This window comes from Sciurus vulgaris (assembly GCF_902686455.1).
Source record: "Sciurus vulgaris genome assembly, chromosome: 8".
Lineage (NCBI taxonomy): Eukaryota > Metazoa > Chordata > Mammalia > Rodentia > Sciuridae > Sciurus > Sciurus vulgaris.
Window position 1 is genome coordinate 136569259 of NC_136468.1, and position 13498 is coordinate 136582756.

The following is a 13498-nucleotide window of genomic DNA, read 5'->3' on the forward strand; positions in this document are numbered from 1 at the left end:
GCAGGTAGAGCTTTAAATTATAGAGACCTAACGTGGAAGAAAATCCTAGGTGATATTTGCCTTAACCTGTAAGCCTATTAGCAAAATTTCTTTATTCCCTCAGATACATTCTGTTTACTCTTAATGCAATAACTCCAAATTGTCCCAGGTAACAGTTTAAGAAACTAAATAGGAGACAATGAGAAGGTTCTCCTGGGGAGAGGGAAGACAGAACTTTCAGTCAAAACTTGTGACCTTTTTCTAGAAGTTAATTATAAGCATAAAGACTCACAAGGATCATTTTTTAAAAAAAATAACTATCTCCAATGTGTTATCTACCCTAGAAAGCATTGTCTGTTGATGGATTTGTTTCTCCTTAGCTGAAAAGGTTACAGAAAACATTAATATATGCGGTTAGAATAATTTAGTAGCCATCCACAGAAGACTGATCAACCACGAGGAAATTCTAGCTACCCGCCTGTCATCGATCCATTCAGTCAATTACCCATTTCTATAGCACCTAATGCTGTTGCCCTCGGCAACTGGTAACACAAAGGCTCACTGTCCTTTACCAAAAGGTATTTGAACACCCGGAACAGAGTCCTGGTTTTGCTTGCCAATGCTGCATGCCATCACCGTGTGATGATTCTAGAAAGCATGCCTCCTGGGGAGAAAATTATCTGTTGATCAGTAGAGAGGAATATCCACTGTCCTGCGACTTGCAGAAGGAAATGCACTGGTTAGTCATTTACTTCACGCAAAGGTCCACACGTGGCGTTGCCTATTTTGTGGTTAATATGAAATTCATGTTGAAGTCCATAGGTGGAGTTATCTCTAGAGACTTATCCTTGAGAAAAACGGAAGGGGGCTCTCCTTCTGTACGAATTCCCAGCTTCCCTGGAATTGCAAAATAGGGCCAATTGGGATGTCCGATTCTTTCTGGAGGGGTGTCCTTCACCCAGCAGCCTTGATCGCCAGAGGACTGGTGATCAGGCTACGGTGAACCTGAATAAAGCAACCCTGAAATGATAAAATCACACACACACACACACACACACACACACACACACACACACACACAGAGGAAAACTGGTGAAATCAGAATAACACCTGAAGACGGCACCAGGTCAATTTCCTAAGCCATCGTTATCTTTGGGGGATGCAGGGGTTGGGGGGGAAGGGGTACATCATGGATCTCTGTACTATTTTCCATAACTTCTTAGGAGTCTATTATTTCACAAAATATGTTTTAAAAATACGTGTTTGGCAACACTCGTGATGAAGCCATTCAGAAATGACCTCAGAGCCGGGGGGGATTGGCCAACCAAGCCCAGCGAAGAGCCGGAACGCTTGCATAATGGTGCCGGTGGCGACTGGGCCCTCCCTTCGGGCCACTCGGTGGTCACTGACGGCTCATTGTCGTGCTGACTTTCGTGGGTGATTCATTGCACAAGCTCCCTCTTGCAGTCATCGGGGTTTGGCCTCTACTCCACGTTCTTTGGTCCTGGTCAGACAGGCGGGAGGGAGGACCCGTGGCTTCCAGCCATGTGTGTGGAAGATGCCTCTGGCCACGCTTCCAATAAGGCTCTTTGCCATGGTTCAAATATATTTGTATGGCTCCAGTCGAATGCAATCAGTAATTTAGAATATTTTAATTTAAAAATGACTCCGTAGACGCACAGAAGTTGCACACATGGTCTAAAGAGGTCCCACGGACTCTTTCCTTGGCATTCCTACGTGGTCACGGCTTGTATGGCTATGGCGGTCTAACGCAGGACCAAGGACACCTGTGTGAACAGCTCAGGCCATGCGGTCACCCCCTAGGGCGTTCCTAGAACCACCACCACAGTCAAGAGTAACCAGTCTTGCCAAGTTGTCCTCAGTGGCTCAGAGCTTTTCTGATGGCCAGCGAGTAGGCAGGTGAACAGAGGTGAATCAGTGTCCCCGGAACATATTGGGTAGAGCACGTAACTGAGTTAGATAAGCATCTTGGATCTTATTTCAGATACTTTCATTTTTAATTTTGCAACTGATTTGGGTATGCCTGATAGAAATTTCTAAAATTTTACTAACACCAGAATTATACAATGCAAAGAAAAAAAATCACTCCAGATGCCCCAGTTCAGAAATAACTAAAAAGTGCTAGTATTTGGTAGATTGTCACCCAGATGTCATTCACATATGTATTGTATAAGAAGCAAAAGTAATTTTTTTTTTTTTTGTACCAGGGAATTGAACCCAGGGGCGCTCAACCCCTGAGCCACAACCCTAGCCCTTTTTACATTTTATTTAAAGGAAGGGTCTCACTGAGTTGCTGAGGCTGGCTTTGAACTGGTCATCCTCTGCCTCAGCCTCGTGAGCCACTGGGATCACAGATATATACCACCGCCACCCAGCAAGTTAATGTGTGCTTTAAATATTTAGGTGATCTATTTTTTTTATTTTTTTATTTTTATTTAGCTTTTAATATTTCACAGACAGCATTTTGATTCATTGTATACAAGTGGGGTACATAATTTCGTTTTCTATGGTTGTGCATGATGTAGATTCATACCATTTGTGTAATCATACCATGTACATAGGGCAAGTGATGTCTGTCTCATTCCACCATTTCTCATACCCCCCTCCCCGCTCATTTTCTTCTACATATTCTAAAGTTCCCCCATTATTCTCTCATTTCCCACCCAAACCCCCATTATATATCATCCTCCACTTATCAGGGAAAACATTCGGCTTTTGGTTTTTGGGCGTGGCTTATTTCACTTAGCATGATATTCTCCAATTCCATCCATTTATTTGCAAATGCCATAATATTATTCTTCTTTATGGCTGAATAATATTCCATTGTGTATATATAGCAGAGTAGGTGATCTATTTTATAAAACAAATTTGACTTAAATTGAATGAAAGAAATACCAAAGAGAAACAGAATTGCTGTATTTCCAGCAAAGTTTTCTTCTCAAGAGATATTATTTTATTAAAATATACCTCAAAGTAATATATACATATATATAAATATGTATACATATATATATATATTTTTTTTAAATTGGAGGTTCGCTCATGCCAAAGGTGCCACCCTTAGTCAAAATCACAGATATGAAAATGGAGAAAGTTGAGAACGGTTGCACTTCATCCCATCTCCCCTTTCTAAACCTCCAGATTAAAAAAAAAAAAAAACATAATTTTTTTGGATTCAATCCCCAGCACCACAAAACAAATTTTTTTTAATCTTGTCAAGGTGCAATTACATTTGCATTCTGTCCTGGTAAATACCAATTTCATGTTGTTTAAAGACATATTTCCTTATTTCTGTGTTGTGTGTGGCTGAGTTTTTAAAACCAGCTGAATCTAAACAGGCCTGTGTGTGTATCAAAACCCCTTACGCCAGGTTAATGTGACTATGTTCCTCCAGTCAACCTCCACTGTGTCACTTGGCTTGAAAACAAGCATTTTATATTCAAGTCTTTAAAAACAAAAAAAAGTCAAAATGCACATATTTTCGCCACAGGAACCTATGACCCTAAGTCACTTCTGACCCTAAGTCACTTCTGAATTAATCATATTTGTATTGGCATCTGCTTCAATTCTGCTTAAAATGTTAGGACCCGAGGTCTAGATAGTTGCCTTGTTACTGTTTCTGTAATTTCATTTCTGAAGAGATTACAAATTCTTAGAGACTAGGTACCTCCCATAATGCCTTGTACATAGTAGATTTAAAAATTTGCTGATTGATTGTTTGTTCAGGTGTTAGAGTCACTTGAAAAATAAGAACAAAGCCCCTTTAATATGATTGCAATCATGTTCATGTTCCTCTTGATTAATCACTCAAAAGCCCAATGCAGGGGTTGGGGTTGTGCTCAGCGGTAGAGCAACTTGTCTCGCATGTGTGAGGCACTGGGTTTGATCCTCAGCGTCACATGAAAATAAATAAATAAAATAAAGGTATTGTGTCCATCTACCACTAAAAAAATATGTTTAAAAAAGTCCAATGCAATTGTGTGTTTTCCACTGCTATAATGCAATACCTGAGGCTGGGTAACTTTATAAAGAAAAGAGATTTGTTTAGCTCACAATAGGAGGAGGTTCAAGAGCAAGGCATTGGAGGAGAGATCACATTTCCAGACAGGAAACCAGACAGGAGAGGATGGTTCAGGTTTATTCCTTTTATAATAACTCTCTTGCCAAACTCACCAACGGGGCGCCTGAGAACTTACCTTACTCCTTTCTGAGAGCAGCCTCCCCAGTGACCTGGGCTCTACCTCTTATGGTCCCACCATCACTATATCACTGAACTCAGGACCAAGCCTCCAACCCTGAACCCCTGGGGACAAACCACAACCAAAACTGTGGCAGTGATCATTTACTCTTTTTTTTTTTTTTATTGTAAACAAATGGGACACATGTTGTTTCAGTTTTGTACATGGAGTAACAGCCTACCATTTGCATATTCATATATTTACATAGAGTAATGATGTTTTGATTTCATTCTGTTATTTTTTCCTCCCCCCCACCCCTCCCACCTCTCTTTTCCCTCTATACAGTCCCTCCTTCCTCCATTCTTGTCCCCCTCCCACCCCCCATTAAGTGTCATCATCCACTTATCAGTGAGATCATTCCTCTTTTGGATTTTTGAGATGGGCTTATCTCACTTAACATGCTATTCTCCAATTTCATCCATTTGCCTGCAAATGCCATAATTTTATTATTCTTCATAGCTGAGTAATATTCCATTGTATATATATATGTCACAGTTTCTTTATCCATTTATCAATTGAAGGGCATCTAGGCTGGTTCCATAGTCTGGCTATTGTGAATTGAGGCGATCATTTACTCTTGAACTGACCATAGGGAGTCTGGGGGGAGCACCTCAGTGGCTTTAGTTATTTCATGCTGCCTCTGCTGGACGCGGGCTGGTCTAACGTGGATGCCTCCATGGTGGCTGGAGATGCAGGTTCCAGGTCTCTTAGGCTCATCGCTGTCCCGTGCAGAAATCGAAACTGTTTCCCCTTCACAAGGTCCTCTAGATAGTCAGGATTCTGTCCTGAGCTTTGCTCTCTTTCTGTGCTTCAGAATTTGATTGGCTCTAGTGAATGGAATGAGTGAGTCCTTCTCACATGGCTCAGAAGATAAGGGTTGTTCTTTTTCGTTTTCTCTTAGGAGGGGTAGACCCCTGTGGTCTCATAAGCCTGCTTTGCTCATAATTCCATTTCCCATGGGATCGTTAAATGGTAGCATTTACTGATGGAAACAATTCTAGTGCTTAGAAATAATGCTCTAACCCGGAGCACTTGGCCAACAAACTCATAAATACTGCCATTGTGGTCCGCAGAACTTATTGGGAAATAAAACATTGCCTGAAGTTTGTTTTCCTGCCTTATAATCCTGGATGTTGCAAATACGGATGATTTCACTCTGTCATATTTGAAAGTGTCATTCTGAATTCACAAAGATTAAGCATGTTTTTAAAAATAATAAAAGGGCTGGGCTGGGACTCAGTGGCAGAGCGCTTGCCTAGCATGTGTGAGGTGCTGGGTTCGATTCTAGCACCACATAAAAATAAAGGTCCTTCAACAACTAAGAAAATATTTAAAACAATAATAATAATATGAAACATATCCCAGTAGTTACGCGCAAACACACTTGTGCACAGGAGTGGAGAGAAAACGAAAATGAGAGTAATTTCTTTTTTAAACATTTTACTTATTATTTATTTATTCTTAGATGTTGACAGACCTTTATTTTATTCATTCATTTTTTATGTGGTATTGAGAATTGAACCCAGTGCCTCACACATGCTAGGCAAGTGCTCTGTCACTGAGCTACAACCCCCAGCCCCTTTGGCACCCCGTGATTGTATGTATTTGGGGATTACACTGCCTGCGTAACAATGTATATAATCATTAGATCTGTGGAATCAGCATGTTGATTACCTCAGACATTTATCATTTCTCTGCTACACTCTTCCTAGACCTATTGCTCTATACTTTTACAAGATCAACATTTTAGCTTTCAAATAAAAATTAGAATGTTTGATATATTCTTTCGGGGGCCTGACTTATTTCACTTACCATGATGTCCTCCAGTTCTGTCTATATTGTAGCAAATGACAGAACTTCATTTTTTTATGACTAAATAATATTCCATCATGTTTCAGATACCACATTTCCTTTATCCATTCATCCATAGATAAAGAGGAAATGGTGGTAATTTCTGAGGGGTGGGATTATGGATTATTTTTATTCTCTCTACTTCATTTTTCCAGAATATCCAAAATGAATGTATAATTCTTTGATAACTGCCCCCCCCCCCCAAAAAAAGATATAAAAGAGCTCCATTCATTGGGAGCTTTTCATAGCTGTTTATGTGACAAGTAGATATTTCATCCCCATCTTCCTGTTTTATCTCTTCACAAATTATTCAGAGTAATAGCAAAATCCAGAAAAGTAAAATTTTAAAATAATTTTACACAGTTACCTTAATTTTCTTGCATATTTGTCTGTAAGGATGCTTGTGCAAACTTACTTTTCTCTCTTTGTTCTCCCTTCCCAATAACAAGCTTTGAAAATCCCAATCTGAGATGCCCAGGGTGGGGTCCAAGAAATCGCCCCTTGGGAAGCAAAGGTTTTCCACTAACTATATCCAGTTTCTGGTACATTTTTGCATTTTTTAAAAAAAATATATATATATTTGGGACAGAAAGGGTATGTTTCTAGAGGAAGAAGGATCTTGAGGACTGGCAGGCTGGCCTTCGATAACTCTGAGGTCAGACCTTCTGGGTCATCTCTCCAGAAGGAAAGGAAGAGGGACCTGCCCTGCCTGGCCAGATCCGTGTCACCAAAGCCAGATCTCACGGCTAGCATCTGAGATGGAGGAAAGGCAGTTGGAGAATCTCTAGGAAGTTCTACTTGGAGGGAGAAAAAAGAATTGGTCTCACAATTGGTGCAACCAAAAGCTCTTGGCTCCTGGTAGCTGGCGCTGGTAGGGAGCCATCTTGGTGGGACCCGGTGACCCCCCTGCCTTGTGTGTGAGCCCCCCTCTGGGGTTTCTCTGTCTCTGGTTGTCTTCACTGGTTTTTACTTTCATAACATCTAGGGAAGTGATCATGACCCTTATGTTCAATCTTTCTTATTTAACTTTACAGTATTTTCTAGATCACTGGACATGGTCTTGTGGTCAGTGAAGTGCAGATGAGTGGTCTGGAGATCTGGTAAAAATGCAAATTCTGACTTTCTGGCCAGGGACTGAGATTTTGCATTTCTAATAAATACCCAGGGAACGCCGGAAATGTCAGTCTGTGGACCAGACTTGAGGACCTGGGGCCCTAAGTCCCATCCTAGGCTATTTATTCCCTTTGGAATGACCCTAGCGCACCTGTGAAATATTCAGATTCCTGGGTCCGACATCTGCATGTTTGCTGGAATTCACCAGGTAATTCTGGTCCTTGCTGAGGGTGGAGAGCTACAGGTTGAGCTTCCCTCATTTGAAAATTCAAGAATTTTTGAGGGCTGACGTGCTGCCACGCTTTGAAAATTCCACGCCTGACTTTGCGTGATCATCGGTCACTATCAAAAGGCAGGCGTGCTAAAGGCGTTGTGCAAAATCACCTTCAGGCTGTGAAACATGGAACATAAATTCACATCTAGACTTGAGTCCCATCCCCCAAATATTGCATGATATACATGCGAATATTCCAAAATCTGAAAGAAATCCTAAACCCCCGAACCCTTCTGGTCCTAAGCATTTCAGAGAAGGGATATTCAGTCTGTAGAGTCTAGGTTTGCTATCTAACTGTGCCACAAGTTATTGCCATTTTTTCAAACCCAGGATGGGGAAAATGAAAAAGCCATGTCAGGCCAGGAGCTGTAGTGCACGCCTGCCATCCCAACAAGGGAGGCTGAGGCAGGAGGATCGAGAGTTCAAAGCCAGCCTCAGCAACAGCGAGGCCCTAAGCAACTCAGATGCTGCCTCTAAATAAAATACAAAATAGGGCTGGGGATGTGGCTCAGCAGTCAAGTGCCCCTGGGTTCAATCCCTGGTACCACCCCCGACACCCCAAAAATAACCATGTTAAAAGTTCTGTTTTGCCAAGTCTATTAATTTCCTCATTAACTCAAGGGACTTAGACTGAAGGGACCGGAAACACACACACACACACACACACACAACTGGAAACATTTTGCATTCGTTGGCCCAAACAGGTTTTAGTATAATTCATTGTCAATATTCAGTTTGGGGCAAGTGTTTGCAAGCCCCCAGACCATGAAATATCTTTTATTCTAGGGAAACTGAGCTGAAGATGCTCTCTAAAGTTGTCCCCCTCCCCGCAAAAGGCCAGTTTTTCTGCAAACTCTTAGGTAAATAAGGGACTTTTGAGGGCCTCAGGGACAGCTACATGTGATTGGAATCAACATATCAATGTCCTCCATTTAAAACTACTATAAACTTCTGAAGCTGGGCCTGGTGGTGCACGCTTATAATCCCAGTGGTTCAGGAGGCTGAGGCAGGAGGATCGCAAGTTCAAAACCAGCCTCAGCCACTTAGCGAGGCCCTAAGCAACTCAGCGAGACCCTGTCTATAAATACAATACTAAAAAGGGGCTGGGAGTGTGGCTCAGTGGTTGAGCGCCCCCAGGTTAAATCCCCAGTACCCAAAAAATAAAACAACAAAAACTTCTAAGGACCTTTTTTTCCCTATTATTAGGAAGTAGTGAAAGAAGTTCATGGCCTTGCATTCAATATTCTCTGTCTCTGCTTCCAGTATGGTCCTTCCTCCACCTCTGACTCCTGTGGACCAATTAAGATTCCATGAACTCTTCTCAGTTTTACTAGGGGACCATCTGATCCCTAAGGTAATTTAGAAGCATTATTCTGTTTGCTGATATTCATAATTATACTCATTCAGTGGTGATTAAGAGGCTGCAGCTGGATAATAAAACGCCAACAGTCTTTTGGTCGTTAGATAAAAAGATAATCCTTCAATCCAACCGTGGAGCCGTCAGCATTGAGTCAATCAGACACAAAAATGTGCAATATTGTCATGCAGGTTTGATCCTTGCCCGTCCTGTGACTGAGACCCCTGGAATCTGAGTACCAGACTAGACTTTCTTTCCTGACATATTTGGTTTTATATCCCAACTGTCACTGAGCAGCCGCTTGGAATTGGGGACAGCACCTTCCGAGGGGCTTTCTCAAGAGCCAGACCTGCCCGTCAGCTCCTTGAGCAAACATGGGCTTAAGTTCTGTGCCAGAAACTGCCGCTTCCCCTCTGCAGAGCCCGGTTTGGGTTGCTGTTTGGCAGGCCAGGAAGCAACAATAGGCCGGGAGAGGTGACATCTCAACTGCAGCTCTAAATGACGTAGCTTCTCAATGTCGTTAGGTACTGTGAAAGTAGCGCTGTTGCAAATGAAGATCTTAATTTACCAGCGTCACAACCCCAAGCTGGAGGGATGGACCGTGAGCTCTAAATGTGAGCTTAGGCAAGGTTATGTTTGCAATCCCATGGGGCCTCTCTTGGTGCGTGCCACTTCCAGACACACTGATTCGAAAATCTGGTCCCTACACAAAAGGAAAATAAGTGACAAATAGGACATAAAGTGGGAGTAGGCATCCTTTTTTTCCGCAAAACATTAGATAGAAAATATATTTGACTTTGTGGCTATGTTCCAATAAAACTCATGGACCCTGAAATTTGGATTTCATGTATTTTTTGCATTTTGTTAAATATTAGTCCCTTAATTTTTTTTTTTTTTTTTGTTGTTGTTGTTGCAAATCATTTAAAAATGTTAAAACTACTCTTGGCTCCAAGTTTCTTCACAAACAGGCAGTGGGCTGTCTTTGGCCTGCAGGCTGTAGCTTGCTGATCCTCAACTGCGTTGCTGTTAGAATTCCATTGACCACTTGCTAAGCTTCTGCAAAGGGGCCTCATTACAAATTCTGCCTTCTCCTTCTACACCCACTGATCTTATCAAGCATATTCTTGCTGTTTCATCCAATGACCGAAGGCAGTTTTTGAGAAAACATGTCATGATAATAACAAAAAACCAGTATAACCCGCAGACAACAGGATTGCTGCGATCAGAACAATAACGGTGTGTTGACATGAGTTGTTCTTGAGAGTCTATGAAAGCAGACGTCTGGTTTTGCTCACTGGTTTCTTATCAGTGCATTCTGGAAGCATCTCTAGGCGCTGAGTAGCCTGCAGCTTGCAGAGTAGCAACAATGCTAGAACACTTGGGGTCTGTGAGTGTTCTTGTGGGATAAGCTGGCAAAGCCTTTGGGATTTTTGTCCCCCATCCCCTTTGAGAAAGATCTAGATAAGAACCTTGAAAACAGTGGCTCTCAGATAAGTATTTTCCAACCTTTTCTACCAAGAGGCTCTGGGGGCTTTGCATGTGAGTTTTTAGCAGTTTAAAATGTGGGCACTGGAGAAATACAGACAGCCTATCAGGAGCCGGTCCGCGATCCCTTGCTGAGGGGGCAAATGTTTCAAAGTGTTGTGATTAAGGATGGTTGGCAGAGTCTGTGCCCGGGAGATGGCCTTCCGCTATGGGAGGTGGCCGGGGAGCTGTCCTGCCCGCTAACTAACCTAACCGCGGGCTGAATTTCTGCACTAAACCCAGACGTTTGAGCGCCTCATACTCCTCGGGAACCGACAGGCAATTGTGTTATGAGAGCTGACATGCTGAATGGACCCCTTTTCACGATATTCTTTACCTGTCTCTTTGTGTTAAAGGAGGAGCAAGAAAAGAGCAGAGAGGGAGTCAACCGAGGCGGGAGGGAGATGGCAGGTGGGATGAAATATCGGGCGGTTTCATGCGCGGAGCTGATGTAGACGACAGAACAAGAAGGACTGAACAGAACAAATCTCTATTGTTCCCTGTCATCTTTAAATGAGTGTCAAAGTAGGCAGGGGGGCTTTGACCGTTAACCGCACATTTTAGCTCAGCCTGTTGTGTCCTGCGGGCCCCACCTCCGTGGACTTTCTCAGATTAGAAAAGAAGGCCCCAGCCCCTTATAAATGGGCCATCTCTTGTCCTTTGTGTCCAGACTGCCCAGTGTGAAATCCGCAGTGACGTTAAATGTTTTCTAATGAATAATTACTGAAAGGAAACGGAGGACTATATGTGTAATGGATTGTAGCGCATTAAAATGTTTTATTTTGCGCACAAAAATGTTGTCCTTCACAAGCACCATGATCGTCGCCAAAAGGCTTTTTGTGCTGGACCTGTTTCAATGGATTAGCTGCCGGCGTTTCCATCCCAAATGGGAATCAAAGGGCACCTTTGGCGAACGAATGTTTTTCAAGATGGCAGCCATGAAACACATTTAGTATTTAAAGTTGCGGGTTCTATAGGAATGTTTGAACTTGGGGAGATTTTCTCACTTACTTTACCCCCTTTTGATTTGGGAAAGTGAAGCGGCTCCCCCCACCCCCACCCGACCTCTGTCCTGTTCCAGCGGCCGGATGATCAGCCTTTACAACAGTCTTCCAGCCTAGGGATGGCTGGTTGGCACTTTCTCTTGGCTACACTTCAGTGTTTCCCTGCCCGGATGGTGTGTGGATAAATATGGGACTGTAGGGAATTTCAAACGTTCCCTTGTTGTGAACTTAGGAAGAAATTTCCCAGTGTGTTTTGTTGGGGAAACTGTTAGGATTTGAGAAGCCCGTCCATGTCTTTGGAAGGGCCGAGATGCTTGGGTTTGTGTACCATGTTGCATTGTTTTATGACAAAATCAGTGGGAATTTCTGGTGTTTCTTGAATCAGGGAGGAGGGAGTCACTTGAGTGCTGTTTTGTTGCTAACAAGATAACCCAGACTCCCAGGGTCTTGGCTGCCTTCCTTCTTTTCCCTATCTCTACTCTTGAACTTCACTAATAATGTCAGAAAGCTGGAAGGAGGTAAGACTTGCTGCGATTTTTTTGATGATCACAAGCTAATCTTTGGTGAAAGATAGTTTCTAACTCGGTCATTGGCTTTCAAGGACAGAGCCAGGTGTGTTTAGATTTCCTGGACGATGTGTAAGCCAGACACAGCTACGGTCTTGCTTTTATTTATCAGCCTCCCCCCATGGAAAAATAAACAGTAAAAGTACCATACAAAGAAAAAAAATATGCATTTCTCATCTGTAAATCAGAGACAGCTACAGAAATAGATCTTGCTGGCAAGATGCTGCCTGAAATCCTTGCTGGCTTCTTTTTTTTTTCTTTCTGCGGTGCTGGGGATTGAACCCAGGGCCTTGTACTTACAAGGTAAGTACTCTACCAACTGAGTTATATCCCCAGCCCATCCTTGTTTGTTTTGAAGCTTTAGACATGAGATGGCCACAGGATTTTGTGCTCAAGGAGAAATTGAAACAAAGATCTCTGCTTTTCCCAGAAGCAACAGAGTACTGGTATTGCCTCCTTTCCCATTCGTATAAAGCCATTCGCTTTTGGTTTTGCTAACTTACTGCTGAATTTACAGGTCCAACTAAGTTTCCAGATACAATAAGCCTTCTCGCCCATGTGGTGGCCCCATTACAGTTTTACAAAGAGTAAGTGGAAGAGGAAAGCGTGGAGCTCCTCACAGCAACTGATGTCCCGTGCGCTTTTGAGTGGAAGCAAAGAGAATTACGACACGTGATGTTTTTAGAAAAAATTGTTTAGTTGTAGATGGACACATTACCTTTATTTTATTTATTTATTTTATGTGGTCCTGAGGCTCAAACCCAGTGCCTCACGTGTGCTGGGCAAATTCTCTACCACGGAGCTACAGCCCCAGCCCCTACGTGATGCTTTTTAAAGGTTTTTAACTGTGTGACATAACCTATCTACTATAAATGACATGAAATAAATGTGCAGCTTAGTGAATTGTTAGAAAGCAGACTTTCAAGGGACCACCATCATCTGGGTGAGGACAAAGAATGTTCTAGCACCCCAGAAAAAGCTCACATGCCTTGCCTTATTCAATTCCCTTCATATCCAGGAAAGGCAGCTCCCATTTAGATTTCCATGATTTGCTTTTCAGTCATTTGTTGAGCACTTACTACACACGGGTACGCATACCCTTTGTAAAAAACAACAACAACAAAAAAATCAGACTAGTCTCACAACGGGAAACATCTAGGTGATTCCAACTGGTTTGGAGATGACACAGTTATGTCTTAAAGTGAATCAAGAGGGGCTGGGGTCGTAGCTCAGTGGTAGAGTGCTTGCCTAGCACATGGGAGGCACTGGGTTCCAACCTCAGCACCACATAAACAAACAAACACCTAAATAAGTAAAATAAAGGTATGTGTCCATCTACAACTGAAAATATTTTTTTAAAAGTGAATCAAGAAAGCAACCGGCAAACCCCGTGCACTGCTGCTGAGCTACAGAATGAGATAGAAGGATCCCGAGGCTAATCCAGGGCTCCAGGGACTGGGAGATTTATGGAAAGGGCCTGTCCTTGTATTTGACCTTATGGCCTAACAATTTGAATACCGTGATTTTTTTTTCTCCCCATGTTAGCTCTTGTTCTTAAAAAATTTTTTTCT

General features: G+C 42.5%; 1 protein-coding gene across 1 annotated transcript in view; it reads left to right on the forward strand.

Moving 5' to 3' along the window:
* The window catches only part of MYO1H (myosin IH), a 70446-nt gene that overhangs the window by 537 nt on the left and 56411 nt on the right, over positions 1-13498 (forward strand). The gene's annotated exons all lie outside the window — the stretch shown is intronic.